The 25,815-nt window shown below is 46.7% G+C and overlaps 1 protein-coding gene across 2 annotated transcripts in view; it reads right to left on the bottom strand.

Annotated features, from left to right (window-relative positions):
• The window catches only part of EML1 (EMAP like 1), a 173,003-nt gene that overhangs the window by 127,114 nt on the left and 20,074 nt on the right, over window positions 1-25,815 (bottom strand). The window contains exon 1 of one of the 2 annotated variants that reach the window (XM_059183092.1): window positions 14,722-14,830. The exons of the other annotated variant lie outside the window; for it this stretch is intronic. The gene's annotated coding sequence lies outside the window, so the exon portion shown is untranslated. Of the gene's footprint in view, window positions 1-14,721; window positions 14,831-25,815 lie in introns of those variants that run through there. 2 annotated transcript variants of the gene reach the window in all.

The raw sequence follows: 25,815 nt of genomic DNA, 5'->3' as shown, positions 1-25,815 counted from the left end.
GCTCAGTTCGGAGTCTGCTTTCGATTCTCTCCCTCTGCCTGTCCCCAACTCGTGTGCGTGCTCTCTCTCAAATAAGTAAATAAATAAATTTTTTTTGAAAATAAATAAGATACAAAGAAAGGAGACTTTGACACCTGCTACAATGTAGATGAACCTTGAGGACCTTATGTTAAGGGAAAGAAGCCAGTCACAAAGAGACATATACTAAGTGATTACATTTACACGAGGTCCCTAGAGGAGTCAAGTTCACAGAGATAGAAGTAGAATGGTGGGTGTGAGGGGCTGAGGGGGATGGGAGGGAAGTGAGTGTCCAACGGGGACAGAGTTTCAGTTTGGAATGATGAGAAATTTCTGGAGATGGAAGGGGTGCTTATTACACAACAGGGTTATTGTACTGAACTGTGCCCTTACAAGTTAAAATGGCAAATTTTATGCATATTTTAAAACCAATGAAAAAGAAATGGAATAAGAAATATCAGAATACATTGAACTCCCTAAGAATAAGGGTTTTTACTTGAAACATTGGTTTTTACTTGGAATGTGTACTGAGTCGTGGTGTAAAGTGTGTTTCTCCCTATAGGACACGAAGTCAAGGAGACAGGCAGATAATAATGAATTGTGATAAGTGCTAGGAAACAGAAGCAGAAGAGAGAAGAGTTTCAGATTATTCCAGAGAGCGTGACTACCGGACGGAGGGTAAGAGAGGGAATCAGAGCAGGGGAAGCCGTTTCAACAGATCAGGACCCAGGACCAGCTGAGGAACCGCCAAGCTCACCCAGCAGGAAGAATGGCCTGCTCACATGGCGGTTCTGATTAAATTCTAAGATCCAAGGAAAGCTGCCCTTAGGTTAGTGATATGGGTTAAACTGTGCCGGTCCAAATTCATTTGTTGAAGCACTAACCTCTAGCCCTTGGAATGTGACTTTCTTTGGAGGCAGGGTCTTTATAGAGGTAATGAAGTTAAAATGAGGTCATTAGGTTGCAGTCATCATCCAATGGGACTGATGTCCACAGACGAAAAAGGGATTAGGACACAGACACAAACAACAGGAAGACCACGTGATGACACAGGTAAAAGGCAGTCGTCAACAAACCAAGCAGAGACACCTGGGACAGATGGTTCCCTTGTGGCTCTCCGAAGGAGGCAACTAAGCCTTCACCTTGATTTTGGACTTCTAGCCTTCAGAACAAAGAGACGCTGCTTCTGCCCTCCCCCAGCGTGTAGAACTTGGTTACAACGCCCCTGGCAAACGAACAGAGTCAATATAGAATCCCAATGTCAAGAATTAGCTATACCATAGATCCAGAAATTCATTACTGATATTGGAATACAAAATACGCTTCCTATGATAAGATTGTCCCTGAATCAAACGAGAGGCAATCAGAGATGCCTAGCCTCAGAAAAGAACATTGAACTCTCGCACCTGCCTGCCAAGACCGCTGTATTTCCCTACAACATCCCTGACAAATGCTCCCTTGGCCATTTCAAAGCTGAAAAGCTTGAATTATGGAAAAGATGGCTGGTTATTTCTATCCCAAATCGCCTTCCCCAAAGCATCCTTCAGTGATCCCACTTTCGTCCGGTCCATCTCATCTCCCGTGTCCTGGTGCAGCCTGTCTATTCCGAGACGCTGCGGTCACAGCCTGTGTCCTGTTTTCCCGGCTCTGTTTTGTGACTCCAGGGTTAGCTTGCCCAGAGAGGGTTAATGATGGCATTTCATTCTCTGTTGCCTACCCCATTAAGTGCAAATATCTTGGCGCAGACTTCAAGTGTGTCTGAGCTCCCACGGCAAATGCTGTCTTTGGCATCTGACACACTCCTGCCACACCACGCTATCGGCAGCTCCCGTTCAGAACTCTCAGTCATGCCGTGCACTTGAAAGCTCTGGACCTCTGCCCGTGCCCCAGCCCAGAGTGCCTGCCTTCCCCACCCGCCACCACTGAAGCCAAGCGATCCTGTCCGCTGCGCTTCCAACATCTGCTGGTATTTTACTCCATCCCTTATGTTAAGTGGCCTCGCCTGTAGGAACTTGTGTGTGTGCGCGTGTGTGTCCATCCATCCCAGGAGATTAGATGCCCCAAACATCCCTCATGCTGGGCATAGCTGGCTCTGAGTACACGCTGAGGAATGAATGAAATGACTGAACCCGCTAGACAAATTCAGTTGCTCCTCACACACAATAGGCTTTCAAATTCTTTTTAAGACTTTGAAGAGAGCGTTCCTGCTTTCCAGGCTGAAGCCCTCCATCTCCTCCCTGGCCATCCCGTGATGTACTTTCTCAACCCCTTGTCTCAAGAGATGCCCACCTGTCTCAAGTGGGCTCTTTTATCCTGAATCCTGGCACCCAGAGCAGAACACAATAACCTCAGAGGGGAGACCTGTGTGACCCTTCCCTTGAACAACCTGGATGTCATGATTCTGTTAATGCGACCGAAGTCCATATTGATTTTTTTCTTTTGGAGCAGTCAGGATATATACTGTTGGTTCCTGTTGAACTTCTGGCCAGTGATAAACCCATCAGTCTTTCCAAATGAACTGCTGTTGCGCCTTTTCCAACCTGTATTGAGCTGATCGATTAAAAAAAAACTAAAGATGATTTATCTTTACCCTGGTTAAATGTCACGTTGTTGGTGTCAACCCATCCTCTTAGCCAACCCAAATCTTTAAACTCTGAACTCTGGTATGTAGCGCATCAGCATGCTGGCGACAGGAAGTGTGCAGTACCAAACCCTTTAGTGGTGATTGACAAAGCCACCCCCCCAAGGAGGGGGAGGAGCTCTGCAGGCCGCATCTCCAGGAATCTATTCATCTGTACCTTAAACATGTTTGTCCAGCTCAACATGAAATTCCCCAACTGTGGGGCGCCTGGGTGGCTCCGTGGGTTAAGCCTCTGCCTTCGGCTCGAGTCATGATCTCAGGGTCCTGGGATCAAGCCCCGCATCAGGCTCTCTGCTCAGCAGGGAGCCTGCTTCCTCTTCTCTCTCTCTGCCTGCCTCTCTGCCTACTTGTGATCTCTGTCTGTTAAATAAATAAATCTTTTAAAAAAAGAAAGAAAGAAAGAAAGAAATTCCCCAACTGTTCACCCAGCCCGTTCTCTGTCGTGCACAGTGTTCAGTGAAGGATCTTTACCAGTGCTTTGTAAATCCAGTCTGGTAACCCCGTGAAAAACAGAGAACAAAAGTTGGTTTGGCTCTTGGGGACGGCCTTTCCTTCCAAATCATACACATTAGCTCCTCAAAGATCCGTTAAAATTTTGCTCAGAACCAATATTAATATCAAATTTATCATCCGTATTTTCCAGAATCCAACTTTTTCTGCTTTGGGGGAAATTATGACACTTTTCCCTTCCCAGTTTTCTGCAACGCCCGTCTGGTGAGGTTCAAGATGGTTTGTCGACGTATTTGCTGTCACTAAGGAGCCTCTGTCATTTCTCACCTGCCTTTGGGCTCTTGACAATGCCTCCAGGGGGGTTTCTTCTACTCATTCCAGTTTTATAGCTGTTCTCCCAATGGGAGAGAAAGAAACCCACAAAGCGAAGTCCAGGATATGCAGACAGCTTTCGGAGTCCTTCGTGGCCCCTGTTCCTCTCACGGTCCTTCACGATTGTTCGCCAGCCCCCCAGCAGCTGGCATGGAGCCTCCATAGCGCTCACCCTGGCTTCGCCCCTGGGAGCCTCGTCCTCACGTTTGGGGGCAGATCCAAAGCCCATCTCACAAAGGTGAGTCAGCTGCAGTGCGGGGAACCTGACTACCTGTGCAGCACCTGTCCTGGCCAGGCAGGGACAGCTGAGATACGCAGGTGCAGAAGCCGCACACACAGCTTCTGTGTGTGGAGAGCCTCTCCGGCCTCATTACCCCACAGCGGCACCGCAGAACCGAGAACATCTGAGCCTTCCAACTTAATGTGCTCGTAGTCCGGATGGACACGAACACTTCTCATGATCTGAGATACCCATGGCTTTGTTCCTCTCGGGTCATTCACTCAAAAAGGTTCTTGAGGATTTGCCTCCATCAGAATAATTTATGAATCTGGGAGTTTCTGAAATGAAGCAGAAATTTACAAGTCATATTCCATTTTCCCCCTTTTAAAATTTTGTTTCCTCGAGGAGACTCGGCATTGTGATTGTCTGGGTTTCTGAAGAGTCATACGGGTGTTGCAGCCGATTGCGAACAAAACGTCCGTTGCACCGGCTCCGCTGCATGACGTCATTTTTGGGAATCTGAGTTCGTGTTCTCCATTGTGTTACCCGCGAGGTTTCATGGCAGTTCTTGGCATACGACCGACTAACCACAGTTAGAGACACCAGGGTTAGGTCGGCTGTTTGTCCCGGAGTGCGAGGCAGCTGGCCTTGGGCCCGTGCCCGGGGTGATCAGCAGCAGTCCCCCTGGGACTCTGGGGTATTCTGGTTTGGATGACAAGTTATACGGTAATCCCAGCTAGCGTGGAAAAACTTAGAATCTATCTGTATCGTATGTTTTAAAAATTACTGAGATTCACACAGGTGTATTCAAAGTTCTACCTTAAACTGCCTCATGGCATCAAAGCTGCAAGAAAGAAAGTTGCCAGAAATCTGAATATTTATCTGGAACGCCAAGTAAATAGACCTGTTTCTGAGGTTTGCCTGGTTCCTTCCCACCACCCGCAGCAGGGGCTTTCACATCTCTGTGGGCTAGCCACACGGTACTCATTTGTAATTAACCAAGAGTCCTGGAAGACTTGCCAAAATATTTGCCTTTGGACTTCCGACTCCAGCTATCCTACTGGAGAAGACGAAGGGTTAAAGGGTCTTCTAACGAGGGATCACTGGCGAGGCCATGCAGCTCCCCTCTCAGTCATGGCTTGTTCACTGAATGCTTCATCTCAAAGAGGGAGCTGACCATTGGTTCACTCCCTTGCACACACTGAGGGACTACTGTGTGCCCAGAACAGAGGACACAGAGGGGAATAAGGCGCCAGCGCACCCCCTGGGGGTCTCAGGGTCCAGGAGGGAGCATATGCATGGGAACACAGCAAACAAACACACAGGAGGGGACCAAGGCACACAGGAGCCCGTCGGGGATACACCCCAGTTGCCCTCTGTGAATCAGCTCCAGCCCAAGCTACAAGCCTGTGGGGTAGGGAGTACTGCCTCAGTTTCACACATAGGGGGCTGCCTAGGTGGCTCAGTGTCGGACTGTTGATTTAGGCTCAGGTCACAATCTCAGGGTAATGGGGTCCAGCCCCACATAAGGCTCTGTGCCCAGCGTGCAGACTGCTTGTCCCTCTCCCTCTGCTCCTTCCCCACTCCCCCACCCCTGCTCTCTTTAGCTCTCTCTACAAAATAAATAAATAAAAACTTAAACAAAAAAAAAAATTTTTTTTTTTTTTTTACACATATAGGGAAACTCCCCTGTAGCAGAGGCAGGTGCCGGGCCTGAGGTCACAGGGCTGGTGAGTGGTGAAGACAAGATTAAAATCTGGTCTGATCAGGCCCAGACCCTCCCTGTTGTGCTTTGACGATTCCCTCTGCCACTGAGGATGAGATAAGAGCCAGCGGGAGGGAAGGGGAGACTTCACTCGAGTAAAAGCTGACGCCTGCTGCCCGCGGGAAGGAAGAACACCGAGATAAGGTAGGGGGCCTCGGACATCCTGGAGGGTGCAGCCCCAGGTCCAAACGCACCTTACTCATCGTGCACATGCAGAAAGTCTTTGCTGCTTGGGCTTGGGACACGTGAAGGCATGAGGACTACTGCCTCCCCAGTGGCTGGGGCAGATGGAGAGGAGCCCAGGGTGGATGGACCCAGAGCTCCAGTCCTAATGGCCTGGGAGACAAGACAGTGGCAAGACAAGGGAAAGCCATCCAGGGAAGAGGCTTGCATGCCCAGCCTATCTGGGAAATGGTAAGCCATCCAGCTCTGCTCAAGTCAAGCGTGGGAGAGGAGGTCAAACTGGCGGCCCCACTGGCAGGGGGGAGGCCCCTACCTACAAAGGGGTTGGGCTTGGCCCAGGGGCAGTAAGAATCCCCTTGAACACCACACAGTTAGGCTGTGCTTCCAGAAGGCTGATGGGGCAGGGCATGTCAACTGGACCAGGAGACCCTGAGGTCATGAAAACAAACTAGTGGATGCCTAGCATATTTCCCAGTGAGGTGGTAAAGGCCTGGGTGCAGGCCTCCCAGCTGGGTGGGAAATGGGCTGGTCAGACCAGGTTGCTGATTCAGAGGACACGGAGGGAGGATGTCTTCTAAGAGACAAGGGGTTGGGGGCAGAGTGGGTTGTCAGGAAGGGACGGGGGGCCTGCAAGAGGCCATGGCTCTGGCAGTGAGGATGCCACTGGGGACACGGAGGCTGGACAGCTGAGCACTGGCAAGGCCTGAGGACTGGAGGTGGTTAGGACCAGGCAGTCACAAGGGAAGAGGGGAAAGGAGCAGGAAAGCCCACCTCAGGGGCAGCATGGGGAAGGGACATTGTCAGGACGGGAAGAGCAAGCAGAGGTGTTGGGAGGAAGAAAGACTCAGAGGAAGGGAAGGTGGTGATGATTCAAGAACGCGGGAGGTGGCTACTGGGACAGGCTTCCGGAGGACACAGTATGCAGGAGAGTGTCCTTGGACAGGAGGAGGGAAGGCACATCTTCTGGGAAGAAGAGAGGGTGAGAAGGATAAAATGGGTGTAAAGCCACCAAAAAGTGAGATTTCATTCATTTGTTCAACAAGTCTTGATTGGCAACATAATTATCCTCGAAAAGAAGATCTAATAGTGGCTTTCCAGGGGAAGGAAGAAGACCGAGCATGTTCTTCTGAAGCTCTTCACACCCACAGGCAGAGAGGACAGAAGGGGAACCACAAGCTGGGGACCAGGACAAGACAAGTCAGGGCTCATGTACCCCCAACAAACTGCAGCTGAGGCCAGTAAGGGTGGGACAACCAAAGAAGCACCCCATTTGCTACCACAGAGCCCCCCCACACACACAAAGAGTCAAGCATGGGCAGCACCACTACCTATGGAAATGAGGGGCACAGAAGTATTGGCCAAAAGTATGCTTAGGAAGCTGATACAGACAGAACTGTGTGTCCTCGAATTCCTGAGGCCCTAACCTGAGCGGCTATGTGTAACCTGAGGGCTCTAGGAAGTAATTAGGGTCAAATGAGGTCATGACGGTGGGCCCTAATCTGGTAGGATTGGAAGCTTTATAAGAGGAAGATCTCTCTCTGCCCACCACCCTCTCCAACTCCATCATGTGAGGACACCATGAGAAGACCACTGTCAGCAGGCAGGAAGCGCTCCCTCCCACCCGCAGGAACCAGCATTGCTGGCACCCTGATCTTGCACTTCCAGCCTCCAGGACTGGGAGCAAATAAATTTCTGTTGTGTAAGCCCCTCTGCTTGTCAAGGTGTTTTGTTATTGCAGCCCAAGGTGACTTTGACAAAAGCAGTTAGACCCTTCCTGATGCCCTTCTTCTCTCTGCAGAAGATTGGAAGTTTAATCTTGGCAACAGGGGAACTAAGGGGTTCTCTACACCAATGGATACCAGGGAGCACCATCCTCAAAAGGAGAAAGAATCCATTGCCTAAGGCTGAATGAGAAGCCATCACCCCAATTTCTTCCCACCCTCGGCTCTGAGAATCTGGGCAGCCAAGTATCTGCTCTTCAGAGCAGAGTATGGGAGATCCTACTTCAGGGAATATGACAGACTCAGGAAAAGACCTGGAGGTGGGGAAGGTCAGAAATCACAGGGAAGTCTCTCTTGTTGATAAGTCTCATCAGTGGATTTGAGAACATATAAAAGGATAAAAGGAGGGGGATATGAGGAAAGAAACAATATGGAGAACAGAAGAAAATAAAACAATCATCGACATTCTCAATGATCCAAGTTATTGCAGCTGCAAGATGAGGACAAGGTGATAGAGTCAGATGATAAAAGAGAGTTTTAGGGAATCGAAGTATTACCGCAGAAATAAGATGTGCATAGAAGAGGCTAAATAGAGTTAAGGAAATCTCCTCCCAAAATAACACAAAAAGATAAAGCAATATAGAATGTAGGGGGGGGGGATCTAGTAATCCTATTGGAAAATTCAGTGTCTAAAAACAGGAATTTCAGAAAGCAAAAATAGAATTAGAGAAATCATCAAAGAAATAATTCAAGAAAAAAATCCCAGGACAAAGGAACAGAGATTCCTAGATTGGAAGGACCTACGACATGTGCAACACAATGGAGAGAGAGAAAACCAAGTTTCTACCCTGAGACACTCTAGAACATGGGGGATAAGGAAATCATCCAGAAAACTCCCAGGGTGAACAAAGGGTCTCAGACAAAGGATAGAGAACCAGAATGGATTTACTTGGATTTCCAAGTAGCAATGCATAGCGCTTATTACCTGCTGATGATAAAGAAATGCAAAAAGTTGAGTCTTGGAGGGCTGCTTGTTTTCAACCTATGATCACAGGCCCAGACAAACCAGCAGATCAGGTGTGTGAGTAGACTCAAGATATTTTCAGTCCTGCAAGCTCTCAAAATTTAGCTCCTGTGTGCCTCCATTCTCAGGAAGCTACTGCAGGATGTGGTCCAGCAAAACAAGGGAGTTGCCAAGAAAGAAAAAGATATAGGATCCAAACAACAACAACGATGACAATAGGGAATCAGATCCAGCAGAGAGGTGAAAGGAACCCCCAGGAAGATGGGACAAGAGATCTCAAGACATCAGCTGTTCCATGCACAATAACTGTCGTTCTAGTAGGTAGCCAGTCAGATGCCTGCCTGAGGACGGAGGTACTGGAGAAATGACACCAAGAAGATGGAACTGGAAACTATTGAGAGGAGATTTACACAGAAGCTGGAGTATTTGGGAATGACTTAGTGACAGATACATGTAAAACCAAAGACAGTTAGTTATTCCAGTAAAACAAACAAAAAAAAAATGTAGAAGAAAGGAAATTCAATCATATACTACACGGCTTAACCATGGAAAGCATTGCATCATCAGAATAATATAAACACATAGTGATCAAATAAAAAATAATGACATGACATAAACTTAACCAAGGAGGTAAAAGACCGATACTCTGAAAACTATAAAACACTGATGGAAGAAATTGAAGATGACCCAGACAAATGGAAAGATATTCCATGTTCATGGATTGGGGAAACCAATATTGCTAAAATGCCCATACTACCCAAAATGATCTACAGATTCAATCCAGTCCCTATCAGAGTACCAATAACACTTTGCACAGAACTGGAACAAATAATCCTAAAATTTGTGTGGAACCACAAAAGATGCCAAGTAGCCAAAGCGATCTTGAAAAAGAATAAAACTGGAGGTATTACAATTCCAGATTTCAAGATATACGACATTGTTGTCGTAATCAAAAAAGTTTGGGGGGCACCTTGATGGCTCATGCAGTTGGGCATCCGATTCTTGATTTCTGCTCAGGTCATGATCTCAGGGTCATGGGATTGAGCCCCAGGTGGGACTCTGTGCTCAGTGGGGGGTCTGCTTGGGATTCTTTCCCTTCCTCTGCCCCTATCACCACACATGTTTGCGCTCTCTCTCTCTCTCTCTCTCTCAAAAATAAATCAATCTTTAAAAAAAATGTTTGGTACTGGCACAAAAATAGACATATAGATCAAAGGAACAGAATAGAGAGTCCAGAAATAAATCCATGCTTATATGGTCAATTACTTTATGACAAAGGAGGCAAGAGCATACAATGGGGAAAAGTCTCTTCAGCAAATGTTGGGAAAACTGGACAGCTATGAGCAGAAGAATGAAGCTGGACCAGACACAAGATAAACCCAAAATCACTTAAAGACCTAAATATGAGACCCCAAACCATGAAATTCCTAGAACACCTAGGTAATAATCTTTTTGACATCAACCATAGAAACATTTTTCTAAATATGTCTGCTCTGGCAAGGGGAACGAAAGCACAATTCAACTATTGGGATTACACCAAAATAAAAAGCTTCTGTATAGCAAAGGAAACCATCAACAATGTATAAAGACAACCTATTGAATGGGAGAAGATACTTGCAAATGATGTATTCAGTAAAGGGTTAGTATCCCAAATATATAAAGAACTGATACAACTCAAAACCAAAAAAACAAATAATCCCATTAAAAAATAGAGAGAAAATAAGAAGACATAAAGGGACTTTTTTCCAAAGAAGACATATGGATGGCCAATAGGTACATGAAAAGATGCTGAGCATCACTCCGCATCAGAAAAATGCAAATCCAAACCACGATGAGAGATCACCTCACACCTGTCAGAATGGCTGGAATAAAAAACACGAGAAACAAGTGTTGCCAAGGATGTGGAGAAAAAGGAAACTGTGCACTGTTGTTGGGAATGCATACTGATAGGCTTACTGTGGAAAACAGCACGGAGATGCTTGCAAAAAAATTAAACATTGAACTAGTATACAGCCTAGTAATTCCACTACTGGTTATTTACCCAGAGAAAACAAAAACACTAATTCACAAAGATGTATGCGACCCTATGGTTATTGCAGCATTATTCATTAACAGCCAAGATACAGAAACAGCCCAGGTGTCCACCAACAAATGAACAGATAAAGAAGAGGTAAGATATATTCTTATATTTATGCACCCATAAAAAAGAACAGAATCTTGCCATTTGCAACAACATGGATGGGTCTAGAGGGTATAATGCTAAAATAAGTGAGAGAAGGAAAATACCAGATTTTACTCATATGTGAAATTTAAGCAACAAAACAAATGAAAGAAAAAAGAGGCAAAAACTCAGACTCTGACTATAGAGAACAAATTGATGGTCGGAGGTGGAGGTGAAATAGGGGAAAAGGATTAAGAATATACTTATCATGGGGTGTGTGGGTGGCTCAGGTGTTTAAGCATCTGCCTTCAGCTCAGGTCATGATCCCAGGGTTCCGGGATCAAGCCCCACCTCAGGCTCCCTGCTCAGGAGGGGGTCTGCTTCTCCCTTTCCCTTTGCCTGCTGCTCTACCTACCTGTGCTCTCTCCCTCTGTCTCTGTGTCAAATAAAGAAATAAAATCTCTTTAAAAAATAAAATACACTTATGATGAACACTGACTTATGCACAGAATTGTTGAACCATTACATTATACTCCTGAAACTAATATGCCACTATGTTTTTTATACTTGAGTAATAATACTAATAAATTAAAGCATGACTACTACACTGGATAGAGGGGGAGGAGTGTGTGTGGACGTGTGGGCGTGTAACGAGCCACGTAAATGAGAGCTAGGTCTTCATCCTCCTGAACCTTCATTCCTGAACCTAGAAGATCAGGAAGAATCAGGATGCTATTTCAAGAAAGATAAATGCATACCAAAAGGAAGAGATACAATATTTGGAAGTAGCAGTTACGTCTGGGAGGTTCGAATGCGGGGATAGCAGGAGGGAGCTAATTGCCCTTTTTTTTTTTTTTTTTTTTTTGGTATTAAGCCTTGTAAATCTACCTGGTTTTTAAAAATATGTGCACTATGGCTTTAATGAACTGAAGTTAATTATAAAAGCTAATGTGCATTTTAATCTAACTTCCAGAGCTTCAATTTGTGTATTTGTTCTTTAGTTTGTTTGTTTGCTCGCGTATTCATTCTACAGACATTTACTGGGAACCTTCTTCTGAAAGTCAGGTGCTGTAGCAATGAAGGTGAACTCTCAGCTCCTGCCCTTAAAGGACCTTCCTTTTTAATAGGAAAAACATCAAAGAGGTTAAAGATTTATGTGTCTTTTTACTTTGTTTTTACATAGTAGGTGGGTTTCTGAAGAACTCTAATTCTTGCACTTGAAAACTGGCGGAAGGCTTGGGACAATGTAGTTGGAGCTTCCAGTAAGAAGGGCCTTCTAGTAAACCTGCCAGGAAAAAAAATCCCCATAGTGTGTCAATGTGTAGGCTCCTATTTTTAATATATTGGCCACTCTGACAAGAAATAGAGGTGTTGGCAGGAAAGGTAGTTTGAGAACAAATTTATGGCCAACATATAGCCATTTGGGAAGAGAGGGATTAATTTATGACCAATATTACGAATGACAACAACTTAGAATTCATTTATATACTATATACTGTGATGTGGTCCTTAATTACATGATTATGTGCATTTTTGATGATGTCATTTACTGATTAAAAACTAACCATATCCGATGAATGGGATAATGACATGTTCATCTAGACGTCATTTGGATTCTGCAGTAATTAATTTCACAGGTTTTTACACTTTCTCTACTTAAAACAGATAGGACTTCCCTCTTTTCAGTTCCAACTATGAGGACCTCAAGGACACACTTTTCTACATATTTAATATATGAACATCTGTTTTATCTGCTAAGATTTTATTTTTGCCCAAAGGACATTTTATTGCACCAAATTACAGCAGCAGGAAATATTCTTAAAAGATAGCCATAGTTTGGGAAAACCATCTGTTTCAAATGGAAGAGTAAAAACATAAACTGTACCATGCAAATTTGCTAAGAGACACTTTCTCCCAAATGCTACCTTTTGTGCGATGACTATAATGTCCTGGACCCATCTACAAATGTTGTGTTCAAAGTCTTTGTTGCTACCCCAGCACTGCCTTTATTTGGGAAACAGCAGAGGCTCAGAAGTTAGACCCCTGTTTTAGGCATGCCTCCCAAATTGGTCCAAAAATGATATTCAACGAAGTGCATCCCATGGTAATGGAAATGTATCCTCCAAGCATGGCCAGGTTGGTCTGCTAAAATGCAGCTCGAATGCCATCGCCACCCTGCTCAGAAGTCCCCAGGAACCCCCCACTGCCTGGAGACCGAAGAGTAACCCGACCTGAGAACTGATGTGATGGGTTCAAGTCAGACCCTCCAGTGGGGAGTCTAGCACGTCTCAGCCTGCTCACCTGTGACATGAAACCCTTCATTCTCGGGGTACACACCCACCCACTCTGTTCCATCTCAGACTTCATGCTGTTTCTTCTCGTTGCTGCCTGCTACAGACTGAATTTTGTCCCCCAATTTGCTATATGGGAGCCCTAACCCTTGATGCACCCTCATTTGGAGAGAAGGAGGGACTCAAGGTTAAATGAGGTCACGGGGTAGGGCCCTCATGTGACAGGACTGGTGTCCTTCTAAGAAAAGGAAGACACGAGAGCTTTCTCTCTTCTCCATGTGAGCAGGCGATGGGAAGGTGGCTATCTGCAGGACCGGAGAGTCTCCCCAGAAATCAGACTTGCTGGCACCTCCATCTTCACCTTCCAGAGGGCAAATCTCTGGAGTCTAAGCCCCCCAGGCTGTAGTATCATGTTACAACAGCCTAAACAGGCTGCGGATACACTCTGCATTTTCCCAGTCACCTTCTCTCAGGGGTCATCTCAGATGCCTCCCATTCTGGGGACCCCTCCTCCCTCCTTGCCAGATGCCCCACCCCCTCCTCTGGGCCCCTGTGCCCCCAGTGCCGTGGAGAGGAACTCCAGTGTGGGACCTTGTCTGGGTGCCCAGTGGGCTCTGCATTCTCTGAGAATCCAGACCGGATCCCTCCTGATGCTCCGTAATTAGAAAATGAATTTGCCATGGGCACACAGCCTCCTGGAACTTTACGAGCGGGCTGTGATGCTCTGCCTGTCTTAACACTGTGCCAGCAGGCTACGTTCCTAATTATATAACAGTATTAGAATATAAAAATGCATGTCAGTATGAAGAAAGGAACAACCTCTTTTTTTTTTTTTTTTTGTATTTTGTAACTAGAAAATCTCTTTATGGTCACTGGACTCGTTTCCATTTTAAGCTAATTAGTAAATTGCATTTCTGGCTCTTTAACTGACTAGGTTAAATTTAGCTCATCTTTCCCCTCAACTCAAGCTGTCAGTGGGATTTGCAATTAGAATTTTCGCTCTCAACTTTCTCCACCATTCAGGGGGATGCCAGCAACGTGCCCACCCCCCACCCCCAACCCCCAACCTCCCACCCCCCTCTCCAGCCCTTTCTTTCTGCATCTTCTTCTGACCCAAGGCTCCCCAAGGATGCACCAGGACAGCTCCTTACCCCTGTGCTTGTGGGTCACCCATGAGCAAGGCTGACATCCTTGGCTTGTCCCCACGAGCAGACAAGGTGTAAGTGGGCGGTCATGCAGCCAGCAGCCCGGCATAAAGATGGCCCAAAGGACTTCATGAACTCTGCAATAGCCGGTATGGCCAGGCCTGCAGCAAGGGCCTGGAGCCCCTGATGTGTCTGGCAGGAGCCCTTTCCTTGCTAGACATGGGGAGGTCGGAGGGTCCCTGGAAGGAGGCCGGGTGGCAGGACAATAGAGTGCACTCAGCGGGGGACTGTGAGAAGAGGCAGCCTTCCAGCAATACGGAGCGGTACAGAAATGTCCTGAGTCCTAATAAGTACTTGAATCTTAACAATGGCCACGGCCAAACCAGGTGCATCAGCTGACTCCAGGCCCTGCCAGGACCCTGTGGCAAAGAGCAGGGATGGGTGCTAGGCCGTGCCCGCATGGCTGGCTCTGGTGACCAGACCCTTTCTGAGGGCGAAGGAAAGTCCTCCACCCCTAGAATCCCACCCTGTCGCTTCCAAGCCCTCTGTTCTTTGCTTGGAGCTCTGCCTCACTCCATCCCTCCGACCCTGGCCCTTCTTAGCCCTGAGAACGGCTCTTCCCCGACCCAAGCTCTTCCTGCCCACCCCATCCACCCTGGGCATGGTTCAGAGGCCCAGTACCCTGGCCCTCAGCAGGACGGCCTGAGGTTGGGAGGGAGAAGATGCTCACCCAGTCTTTGCGAAGAAGAAAGACACCTGGCCAGTTCCTCCCGGCGGGAGCCCCTGGCCGCCCCTCCTCCAAGGGGGCTAGGAGGCAGAGACCAGCCTCAGGAGCAGAGCACCGGCATCCTGCTTCTCTCATCGTCATTAAGTAAGATGGGCTGGTGATTTCCAAGCAGAGAGGCATCCATTATGCAAGCACTAATGGGGCTCTGGGCCTCCCAAGCGGCTGGGAGCAGGGCGGGTCTGCGGGGGCGGGGGTGGTGGGAGCACACCCACCTGGCCTGGCTGGCGGGGTCCTCTTCCCGTCCCCGTCTCTGTGCTCCACCACAAGGCCCTGCGTATCTGGGTGGTGGCAAGCAGGGCAGAGAAAGCCACCCCAGGGGACGGGCGGCAGTTAGTGAAATGAGCTCAGTGATCTGGGGAGCCTACGGAGCACAGATGGGATCTGGGAGCAAGCGCTGTGTCTGCAGTCAGAGCTACTAGGAATTTTGGTGAATTTTCTGCGGAAAAACTGGAAAACATTTTCTCTTTTTCAGGTGTGGGACCCTGGGCAAATGTCCACCCTGTTCTGGGCCTGACACAAGAGGGAGGGGGATTCTGAAACCTCCCAGTGTCTTTCTAGGCCCGCCTCCGGTGTCCCTGGCTGGATCACAGGCTCCCAAACACCCCACCATGGAGTGCGTTTTCATGATGCACAGAATGAATTTGACTTCAGTTCTCTGCCTTGTTCTGAGATGGTCTAGCTGGTGTTTTGTGATTTTTTTTTTTTAACAAAATGATGGCTTGAGTAGATGGTCATTATTTTTAAATGTCCTCATTTAGTGAAATAAAAAGTTTACACCGTTATGTTGCTGCCTTGTGGGGTCAGAGCCATGCAAGCAAAAGCCTGTGAATGACGTGTAGCAGCAAACCCTGGACCCTGGAGGACTCTTACTTTGGGTTTTGGTCACTGCAGGACCTAGGGTGGGGGCAGGGGTGGAGGGGGAGGGGAGGGGACACAGATGTTCACCCATCTGTGAGAACGTCCATTACGACGACCCTGCTCCCAGGATGTTCAAAAACTGGGGCGGGGGAGGGGAGACCTCTTGCATTTTTTTCAATGAGCTCTTCTAGTAAGAGCACCTGCCCCTTGCCTGCCAGACATTAGAGAACCATGGGTCAAACTGTGGGTCGTGACCCACTCTTAGCTCATGAAATCAATTTAGCAAGGGACTGAAACCAGCATTTTTTAAATGAAATACCATGGAGCAGAGCAGAAAATATCAGAGTATATCATGTGTAAACATGGAGTAGGGTAAGTATTGATTCAGAAACTATTTGTTTTAAATATCTAGTCAAATATACATGTATTTGACTATATATTCAAATATATTAATATATTCAAATATACACATATATTCATACACACATGCATATATATGTTTTCATCTTCTGCATGGAGGAGTAAATTCCTCACAAACCAACCTTCCCACAGACAATGTCTACAAATAAACAAACTATGGACAAAATAGCAAAAACAACATCTTGAGGGTCCTGGAGAGTAAACATAAGCAGGCGGGTTTTGGAGAAACATTAAAACCTAGAAGAGGGGTGCCTGGGGGGGGGGGGGCCCAGTCAGTTAAGCAACTGCCTTTGGCTCAGGTCATGATCTCAGTGTCCTAAGATCCACATCAGACTCCCTACTCAGTGGGAATTCTGCTTCTCCCTCTGCCCCTCATTCTGTTCATGCTCTCTCTCTCTCGCATTCAAATAAGTAAATAAAATCTTTTTTTTTTAACCTATAAGAATCAACCCACATAGGGCAATTTCCCATTTTTGTGGCTTTTCCCTGGAGGCAGGCACATTTGTGATTGGGGGACAGGGTTGTAGATTTCAGTAGGAAGCCTATTGTCCCTCTGGACTGAGGAACCAGAAGATGGAGGCTTGGACAACCAAAGTGGCTGGATAGTGGGGAGGAACCCTATAATGGAGAGAGCCAGAGAAGGAGTACATAAAATTGTGTGTGTTAACTCTGCCCAAGTTTCTGGCCAACCTCCAAACCACACAGGTGTGTGGCACATTAAAAGCAGCTTGAACTAAAATCTGGGCTCCCACCCACCACAAGTGTTTGAATCTAACCAAGTTAGTTCCTGCTGAAACAAAAACATCAACCATCTTCAAAACAATGTCACCAAATCCAGAGTCTCTACAACAGAACACCCATAATGTCCAGAATACAATCCAAAATTACTCTGTATATGCAGAGCCAGGAAAATGCCACCTATTCTCAAAAAAAAATGTCAATCAATGGAAACCAACCTTAAAATGACCCGGATATTGGAATGATTAGATGAGATCTTTAAAGCAGCTATTATAACAATATTCAGTGAGGTAAAGAAAAATATGTTCTGGGCACCTGGGTGGCTCAGTGGGTTAAAGCCTCTGCCTTCGGCTCTGGTCATGATCTCAGGGTCCTGGGATCAAGCCCCACATTGGGCTCCCAGGGAGCCTGCTTTCTCCTCTCTCTCTCTCTCTGCTGCCTCTTTGCCTACTTGTGATCTCTGTCTGTCAAATAAATAAATAAAATCTTTAAAAAAAAAAACAAGAAAAGTATGTTCTGACAAAGAAAAGATAGGATGTCTCAACCAAGAGATATAAAATATAAAAATGAACTAATTGGCAGCATTATTCATAATAGTTAAAAAGTAGGAAAAAATCCAACTGATGAGTGGGTTAACGAAATGTGGTATATTCGCAATGGAATATTATTCAGCCATTAAAAAAATGAAGCAGTGGTATAGGCTACCACATGAATAAACCTTGAACATATTCTTAAGTGAAAGAAACCAGACATAAAGACCACATATTTTATGATTCAACTATAGGAAATTTCTATAATAGGAATTATATATAGGAGATTTCTATAAAGACAGAAAGTGGATTAGTAGTTGCCAGCACCTGGAATGAAGAGGGAATGGGAGTGATTAACAATGAATATTGTGGGTTTTTTGGGAGTAATGAAATGTTTTAGAATTATGTAGTGGTGACGATTGTACAATTTTGTGCACATACTAAAAAACCTCTGAATTATACATTTTAAGTTAATCAAATGAAAATTTCAGAACTGAAAACCACAGTATTTGAAATGAAAAAATTCACTGGACTCAGAATGAGAAGGAAAAATAATCCATAAACTTCAAAAGGGATGAATAAAAATTTTCCAATCTGAAAGAGAGAGAGAAAATAAAGACAATAAAACAGTGCCTCAAGGAGAGTAAAACAATATCAGAGGTTTAAGAATTCCAGAGGAAAGGAAGAGAACAGGGTGGAGAATGTTATCTGAAGAAATAATAGCTGAAAACTTCTCACACTTGAAGAAAAACACAAATTAAAATTTCAAGAGACTCAGCACATCTGAATAGGATAAAGAAAGCTATGTCTGGGACACATCACAAAACACTCCTGGAAACTAGATCAAGGCAACAGCTGGAAAGCAGACAGAGGAAAAACAATGCATTATATACAAGGAAATCAATCGTTGAATGACTGCAGACATCTTATCGAAAACCATGGAGGCCAGAGGACAGTGGAACAACAGCTTTGAAGTGTTGAAAGGAAAAAGACTATCAACCCAGAAGTCTATATCCAGCAAAAGTATTCTTCAAGAATAAAGATAAAATAAAGACACTTTATTTTCTTTTTTAAAAGATTCTATTTATTCATTTGACAGACAGAGATCACAAGCAGGCAGAGAAGCAGGCAGAGAAAGAGGAGGAAGCAGGCTCCCTGCTGAGCAGAGAGCCCAATGTGGGGCTCGATTCCAGGACCCTGGGATCATGACCTGAGCCAAAGGCAGAGGCTTTAACCCACTGAGCCACCCAGGTGCCTCAAATACAGACATTTTAAAATAAAGGAAACTTCGGTCACTCGTGCCCACCAGACCTGTGCTACAAGATATGCCAAAGGAAGTTCTTCAGTCTGAAGGCAAAGGAAGAAGGAGAACATCTCAGATTTTCATGAATGAATGAATGGCATCAGAAATAGCAAATACAAAAGACCATTTTCCTCTTTACTTAAAAAGTTATCCATTTCTGGGGTGCCTACATGGCCCAGTTGGTTAAGTGTCTGACTCTATTTTGGTTAAGCTCAAGATCTCAGCTTAACTGAGTATGAGTTGTGAGTTTGTGAGGTCATGAATTTGAGTCCTGTGTCTGGCTCCATGCTCAGTGCAGAGCCTGCTTGAGATTCTCTTTCTCTCCCCCCTCTCTCCATCCCTCCCCCTGCTTCTAAATAAATAAATAAAAATATAAAGAAAATTACCCGTTTCTGTCTGAAGCAAAAATTTTAACACCGTCTTGTGGAATTCATAATTGATACAACTATAATACATATTGCAGTGGCAGTGTAAGGATGATGGGAATGAGGATAAGTGCACCAAATGGATGCAAAATTCTTACATTTTATGTGAATCACCCAATTTTAACCTGAAGCATAAGTGAAAAATTAAGATGTATGTTATAATCCCCAGAATGATTACTAAAAAGACAGAGTGCGAAGAGGTGTAGCTAAAAAGTCAATGGGTAGATTAAAATGGAATTTCCCAAAATATTCAAATAATTCCCAAAAAGAGCATCCAGGTGACTTAATTGGTTAAGCACTGGATGCTTTATTTCAGCTCAGATCATGATCTCAGGGTCAGGATCGACCCTTGCATCTGACTCTGCACTCTGTGGGGAGTCTGTTTCAGGATTCTCTTTCTCTCTGCCCCATGCCCCATTCACTCGAGCTCTCTCTCTCTAAAATAAATACATAAATCAGTAACTAAATAAATAAATCTTTAAAAAATGAGCAGGAAAGGTGAATAAGAGAAATTAAAAACAGAGGTGACAAAGGGGAAATAAAAAATAAATTATGTTAAGTGGGAACAGACAACCACTCCAGTCAGAAGGCAGAGGTTACTAGAATGGGACAAGAAGTGAGACACAGGTAAACATATATGTCTACCAGAGACCCATTTTAAATATGAAGTCACATTGACAGAAAGTAAATGGGTTGGAAAGGATGTGACATGCCAGTCGTAGGGATGACCAGGTTGGAGTAGCTCTATCAATACCAGACAAAATGGGCTTCAGGACAGAGAATATCACTTGAGTTGAAGAGAGACACCATCTAAAGATGAAAGAGTCAAAAGAAGACATACCCATAATAAAGGTGTCTGTGCCAACTAGAGCCTCAAAGCAAGACTGACAGTTCTAAAAGGGAGAAATAGGGACTTGCAGCCGGTTCACTCAGTAGAGCGTGCAACTCTGGGTCTCGGGGTTGTGAGTTCAAGCCCCATATTGGGTATAGAGATGACTTAAAAATTAAAATTCTTTGAAAAAGTAACAAAGGGGAGAAATAGATAACTTCACAATCATACAAGAAATTAATATCCCTCTCTCGGCAATTTATAGAACAGTTAGACCATTTTTAAAAAAATCAGTAATGACAGAGGATCCCAACACATCTTGACCTAATTGATATTTATACATACGGGTTATGACATAAAATATATTTCCTACTATGACTCATTTCTAAAAAAAAAAAAAAAAGACAGAAAATCACTCTGCTGGGGCAAACACTAAGGACGAAATCATAGCCACCTCAAATTCAACATCTAGTGGGTGAGGCAGACACAGATCACTCCCATCACAGTGGAAATTGCTAGAGGCAAGGGAAGGACTTAATGTTTATTCCATCGGTGCTGGGTGCCAGGCTCTACGCTCAACACCTCACACGGTTACAGAATTCTCATTATTTGGCCAGGTGCTTTATGACCCCCATTTTACAGATGGGGCACCTGAGGCCCAGGGAGGTAAAATTACTGGTCTAGTGTCAGAGCTGGAATTTGAAGTGGCCCTGACTCTCCGAAAAGGACCAGAAGGAGACAGAGAGGGCAATCTCTTCACTCTGGAGGAAAGTGGGGAACAGCATTACAATGGGGTTCAGATGTCATGTGAACCCTGTGGACACGAGAGGAGGAGACAGGAAGGTCTGTGTGTGACATTTATGGATGTCCGGTGCCTGGAATTCGAGGAGCAGGAGGGATGGGTAGGACCTGAGCTGGAAGGGTGACGGGGGCTAGATCAAGTCCAACTGGCCCCTGTTTCTATTTCCAGGTGAGAAGGGAGAAAGGGGATAGTAACCAAATAAAGGGGCCTTGAGTGTTTTGCCTGCCTGCCCCTCCTTGGTGGGGACCGGGGGGAGTTTTCTCAGCCTTTAAACTGAGTGTCTCCAATGTACCGTCTCCAGAAAACCTGAGCATCAACAGCAGGTACATTAGAGGACACCACGACGTTTGTCCAGATCCTGAAACACCTACGCCTTGTCCTTGGTCCAGACTGGTGTTTTAAAGGGTGGGGATGGGTAGTGTGGGGAGCTCCCCCTTCCTGGGTTATGAGGCCCCCAAAAGAGTGACGTCAGGCTTGGACTATCTGCTCTGAATGCACGGCTGGGGGTGAGAAAGGGACCCCTGGACATGAGAGAGGCTCTTGTTTCCCTCCCACTGCCGAGACTCTGGCTTCTCTGCTCTGACTTCCCAAGTGACCCTCTCCTGCACACACTCCTCCAGAGCCTTCTCCTCCTGGCACCCAGGGCAGGGTTCCTGGAACCAGAGCCATGACCTTCGAGACAGTGCTTTTCTCGGCATCTCAGGGATGGGTTCTTCCCGCGGGAGGACCTTAAACTGGGTCAGTTTTTTGCACAGGCGACCAGGATACCATCTGCAGAACAGGTCTTACTGTCTGCTCACTGACAGCCCCAGTTCCCCGAGTCCCCAGCACAGCTGCAAAACCCCTGCTGAGCTGACTCGCCAGAAGAGAGGGTGATCACTCCTCCCTTCTATGCCTCTCAAGTCAGTTGCTGGTCAAGTGGGTTCTGCGGAGAAAGGACCAGAAGAGGATCCTCTAGCGGGATCCCCTTAGTGGTGGAGGGGTCGGCAGCTCTTGGCTGTCTTGACTCCATATCAAAACACCCAGCCAATGCCAGCTTGAGTCACTCTGGAGCCCTAAACTGGGGACAAAAAGACACAACCAACATTGGGGGTTTTTCGAATGCACTTTGAAGTTTCCCACTTTGGCCAGCGGTCTGGTGCCCAGGACACACGATCTGAGCACGGATTCTCTTTGTGTGCATTACTTGAGTGCTGTAGCGCATGCAGTCATTCCTGACCTGCCTGCATCTGTCTACTTCCCTCCCCTTCTACGCTCTGGACTCACGAAGCTACTGACAGCTCCTTCAATCCCAGCCGGCCGCTGTGCGCCTTTGCACACAGCTGTCCTGGCACCACGAAATCTCTTCCTCTGTGGCAGCCTGGTCAGTGCGGCAGTTTGAGTCCTTCACCCTCAGCCGGGACAGCTGCTCTCCGAAACTCTCTGAGACCCCACCCCACCACACAGAATGTCCCCTTCCCTTTTCTGGGTCACCTCTGCCGACAGAGAGGTTCTGAGACGTTCTCATAACACGTGGCATTGTAATTAAGCAGTTTCGCAGCTGTAGGACACACCACTTTGGAACATTTCTGAAATAGGGTTGAATCTTCCATTTCAGTGTGCCCTTGTAAGTTAAGTGTGCTTCTCTCTGTCCCCCACCCACAGGAAAGGCTGCTATGAAATCAAAGGCCGGTCTCAGAAGTGGGGTGACTCAGCTCCCTCCTCCAAGTTGTGTCCGTGGCCCCACAGCCTGGTACAGATTGAACTTGGCAAGTGCTTGCTGGATCCAAGTTTGAGCTCAATGGAAGTATTTCTTGAAGCCTGCACTAGGAAAAGTCGTGTGTTCTGCAAATTGGAGGGATCAGAATGACACAATAAAGTTCCTGTCCTTGATGAGGTCAAGGCTGCTGTGTGTGTGAATGGGGGCTTTGGGGCGGTCGGAAGGAACACAGCCAAGAGCACCGCCAGTTAAAACCACCTGCGGCAGCACCTTGGCCGGTACTAAGGGGCTTTGAATTTGAGGAATTTGGGGGGATTTTTTTAAAATAAAGTTTTACAATTTGTAAATGTCTTTCATTTTCTCAATCAATTCCACAGAGAACCCTAGTTGCCATTCTGCATCTCATTTCACAGAGAAAGGAACCAAGGTTCAGAGAAGGAAAGAGCCTTGCCCCAGATCAACAATCAGAATGTGCCAGAAGCAGCCAGAAAGTGCTGAAACCAGGACCAGTTGCCCAGCTGTTCTCATTCCCTGACTCCTGCTCTCTTTGAGCCTGAGAAAACTCGGCTTGGTGGAACCTACCTCTTCCCTTTAAAATAGAAACATGTAGCCCACTCTCCAGCAGAAGGTCGGATCTCAGCTCTGTGAAATGAGCAGGAAACTCTGAAGTCTCTCCCTATGCCTTCTCCTCACACGGTCACCATGGCAATGGGAAAATATTATGCGGTGAAGGAATTGTGGGAATATGAATCAGCAAAACCAGCAAGAGGACCTTGGAAAACTGTGATTCCCAGTGGACGGGCCGTGCTTTCAAAGCACGCACTCCAAGATGAGGGACTACTCTTTGCCTCCTGTAGAAGCTCCACGGCCCGGCCTCTCTCCATTAGCGACAGACCCGCTGTCTCCGTGCAGATGCCGGCCTCCTGCTCTCTTTACAAGAAAGGCTTGGGCCGTTTGTGAGCAGGACTGCTGCTTGGCAACACAGACTTGTGGGTATCTGCTAGCTTCATTGCATTTTAAACATTTTCCCTTGCCAAGTGGAACAAATTATTGATGCGGATTTGGGTGGATATTTAACGTTGTCTAATGCAGTTTCAACGATGAAGAGTTCTAACCTGGCTTTTAAGTCCAAGATAATGACGCTATTAATCAAGCATTAAATAGTGTGAGAGGGTCATGACCGGCTCATCCCACCGTTGCTAAGCCTCCCTGAAATTCTCAGTCAATCTGTGGGTGATAAGAAATACTGATCCAGTTCCCCAAAATAATTATGCATAGAATTGCCATAAGATCTAGCAATCCCACTTCTGGCTGTGTACTCAAAACAGTGCGAAGCAGATATTTGCAAGCCTGTCTTCACAGCAGCACTACTGACGAGAGACAACAGGTGCCCAGGGACAGCTGAATGGAGAAACAAAAGTCAGTGTATCCATAAAACGGAATAGTATTCAGCCTTAATGCGTGAAGACATTCTACCAAACACTAATTCAAAGGGATACATGCATCCAGATTGCAGAAGCACCCCAAGTGTCCATCGATTGATGAATAGATAAAAAAGAGGTCATGTCTAGATATCTACAATGGAATATTTCTCAGCCCTGAAAAAGAATGAAATCTTGCCATTTGCAACGACATGGATGGAGCTAGAGAGTCTTGTGCTAGGTGAGATAAGTCAGAGAGAGACAAATACCGTATGGTCTCACTCACAGGTGGAATTCAAGAAATAAAACACGAGCCAAGGGAATAAGAGAGCACGAGAGAGACAAACCAAGAAACAGGCTGGTAACTATGGAGAGCAAGCGGGTGGTTACCAGAGGGGAGCTGGGCGGGGGAAGTAGGGGATGGAAACAAGGAGTCTCGCTATTGTGATGACCACCAGGCGACGTGTGGAAGTGCTGAATCCCTATATTACACACCTGGAACTCACGTAACACTGTTAACTATTCTAGAATTGAAATTTTAAAAAAAAAATTTTTTTTAAGGTAAGGAAATTCTGGTGCTTGCAGAGAATAAACTTCTCTTCACCTAAGGTCGGGGGGGGCAGGGAGTAAGGGAATTCTGACCCCCGCGCCTAGCATGGATGAACCTTGAGGACATTAATGCTAAGTGACAATCACAAAAGGCAGTCACCTAAACCGGTCACAAAAGACAAATCCTGTATGATTCCACCTCTATGATGTCCCTAGAGGAGTCAAATTCATAGAGACAGAAAGTAGAACAGTGGTTACTGTGGGCAGGGGGAGGGGCGAGGCAGAGTCAGCGCTTAATGAATAATGAACACAGAGTTTCTGTTCTGTGGATCAGCGATCAGAATGGAGAGTTCTGGAGACATGACGGAGGCGAATTCACAGTGTGAATGTGCTTAACGCCCCTGAACTGCGCACTTAAACACGGGTAATGTGGTGTGTTTTATCACAAGAAAACAATGCCAGTTGAGGAACGGGTAAGGCCATGGTTTGGGTGTCCCGGGACCCTGACACAGACCTCCCGCCGGCCAAGCCAAAGGTCTAGCATCCGTCACCCAGCATGCCAGCTTCCGTGGCCATGCACAGTTCGTCCCGCTTTTTCTGCCCTGGACCTGGCCTGCAAGGCTGGTGGGGGCCTCTCTCCTTTCTTCCTCTGCTCAGCCACCAAGTAGTTTCCTTCCAGCAGCACCTCGGGTGTCCCCTCCAGGAAGCCTGCTCTGACCCTCCACGGCCCTCTTTGCCCTCGGTCTCTCTACAAGTCCCGGAGCTCCGCTGGGCTCTGGCCTTTGAAAACAGGAATGCAGAACCTAACACCAGCCGCACCGGGGAGCTTGTGAGAAATGCAGATTACCGCCCAGTGACTCAGAATCTCTGGGCTCAGCCATCGGAGCTTTAACAGTCCTGCAGGTGAGCAGAAGCGCAGCCCCACCCTCTCCCCTCCCGCTCCTTTTTCACCCCATACTTCTTAACCCACAGCTGCGCAGAGAGTGAGCACGAAGGGCCTGCCCTTGGCCCCGGGGCAGACTGAGGTGCCATTCCCATGCGGAGCCCCCTGAGGGAGGCAGTTCCATGGCCTTTGGTCTCTTTCCTTCCTTGCCCTGCTGTCCCTGCTCTGGAGCCGGTTCTCCTGGAAGCATGGCTCTGGGGGCCCCACGTCACCCACAGGGCAGCAGCTCCTTCCCGCTTACCCCTTGGAACGGAACATGCACGGGGCGTCCCCCGCTGCGCATGGTGACCGCCATGGCTTAGCGTCGATGAGAGTATCTTGAGAAGAGTTCGGATTCCTCCCAAAGGCGTCCGTCCTTCCAGCCAAGAGAGAGGGATGTCTGTAGGACAGAGGCTCTTTGCTCTCCACACAGACCCCTCCCACCCTCCGTGGGTGTCGCGGCGAATTCACACGTTGACCCGGCTGGGCCAAGGGATGCCCCGATCAGCGGTCAAACGTTATTTCTGGAAGTGTCTGTGCC

This window comes from Mustela lutreola, chromosome 7, assembly GCF_030435805.1.
Source record: "Mustela lutreola isolate mMusLut2 chromosome 7, mMusLut2.pri, whole genome shotgun sequence".
Lineage (NCBI taxonomy): Eukaryota > Metazoa > Chordata > Mammalia > Carnivora > Mustelidae > Mustela > Mustela lutreola.
The sequence above is the reverse complement of the archived record's forward strand: the minus strand, read 5'-3'. Positions and strand labels throughout refer to the sequence as shown.